Source organism: Helianthus annuus, chromosome 9 (genome assembly GCF_002127325.2).
Source record: "Helianthus annuus cultivar XRQ/B chromosome 9, HanXRQr2.0-SUNRISE, whole genome shotgun sequence".
Taxonomy (NCBI): Eukaryota; Viridiplantae; Streptophyta; class Magnoliopsida; order Asterales; family Asteraceae; genus Helianthus; species Helianthus annuus.
This window is the reverse complement of record NC_035441.2, coordinates 93,495,187-93,497,235: the sequence shown is the minus strand read 5'-3', so window position 1 is coordinate 93,497,235 and position 2,049 is coordinate 93,495,187.

Here is a 2,049-nt window from a genome sequence, read left to right as displayed (position 1 = left end):
ATACTCCATGGGAGTATTTAGTGTATTTTCAAGTCCTTAATACACTAATACATTTATTACACATAATATACACTTAGCACAAATTTTTGGTGATCACTAAATATATATATTTTTCCCTAAAAATATATATACTTAATATAATTTTTAACTTGAAGAAATCGTCATTTCTTAACTTGAATTTTTACACAAAAATAGGGAAACCTTGGTAAAAATTTTTAGATGAATTTTTAGGGAAAAAGTTTCACCACAACTTATATTTTCTAAGTGTCAAAATTTTATAAAAATTTTGACATAGTTTCCCCTAAAAATGGAGGTTTCCCATGTTTTCAAAACATGTGTTTATTTTCTTTTCAATACCAAAAGCAATTTTTAACAATAATCATCAACAACATACACTAATTTCTTCATATGATGCATCATGGTGAACTTGATTCTTGTTAAAAATGTGTAGTCTTTTAGATCTACACTTTGCATACAAGGATCCTTTGAAATCAAGTGATCTTGTAAATTTTTAACCAACTTCTTATGAAACTTTTTTTTACTAACCAACTCACTCATGAGTTTTATTGTCTTAAAGTTTGTAAATCATGTTCTAAAACCACTTTTTTGTCCATTAGAAAGATCATTATTTTTAACATCATGTTTCACCATGGATCTTTCAAGATCCATGCTTAATAACTTTAGATCTTTCATAAACAAGCTTTATATTAAACTTTTAACAAACTTTTCATGGGTTTTAGTTTCAAAAATTAGTTCTACATACGCTTTATTACTTCAAGATTACAAGTTTATGCATAAAAATTCATTTTTCATGGTCGCCTAATGCTTCATATGTTCATCTTCAAGTTTAACCATGGATCTTTCAAGATCCATGCATAAACTTGTTAGATATAAGCTTCTAACAAGCTTAACATACTTGATCTAAACATAAACACAAGATATAACATCAACAACTTCATTACATACACTAAAAATCAATATAATCACTTGTTTTCTTCATGAATATGTTAGATCTTCTCATTTTTAACTTTAAAGGTTTTGTTGTTTAGATGGTGAGACTTGTACATAACATAAACATGAACTAATATAGTGATCAAGAAGCTTACTACTAGCTCTAATGGCTAGGGAAGTGGCACAAGAATGATGAATATGAATATGGAAGAAATCAAGTGGTTAAAAGCTCCAAAATGAGGTACTTCAAGTTCTAACACTTCAAGCCTCCTTAGTTAGCCTCCATACACCTCCTAGTGACCTTGGCTTGCCTTGTAATGAAGTGAAAATGGTGGGGTGTGTGTGTGAGAAGTGAGCCGAGAGTTAGAGGAAGAAAATGAAGGAGATGGTGATTTTTATGAGATGTAGGACAATGTATACTACTCTTGGTTCTTTATAAAAGACTTTCCCACACATGATCTTCCTTTAGGATATCTTGCACTTAACCAAGGGGACAAGGAGAAATAAAATATTCAAAAGTCATGTGGGGCCCATAAGGGCCAACCAAGTGTGAAAGAGGGGGGGGGGGGTAAAGTGTTAATTTTTGGAAGTTAAGTCTTTAAAGTGCAAACGAGAAGGTTTATGTTAGTTTAAGTGTGTTTAGGTGTTTTTATAATTTTTAAGGTGTTCTAGCACCAATACTAGCTTAATATCCGAAAAACATTACTTCTAGTCAAATTTTAATATTCCGGGTAGTCTCCGGTTGTTTGTTTTGTTACGGTTCGTTAAAGTGCTAAATTGCGCAGTTTCACTAAGTATGAATCACCTTTTGTGGCAGGTTCAACTCCCGACACTGTGTAAATTATTCTGTACAATAAAACATAAATTTTGCATAATATTATAGTGTTAAAAAGTTGTTTATAGCTGATTTATGCAGAATTCTACATTTAAAGTGAGTTTCGGGTGTCTTTTAGTGCATAGTTTAGCTTCCGAAAAGTTTATATGTTAACCCTTGTATCCACACTTGGGTTTTAATGTATTTTAGATGTTGGACCTATTCCTAGGCCCTAATTCTATTGTCTGACTGCTTTCTGCAGAAATGCTGACACAGGGTGTCTT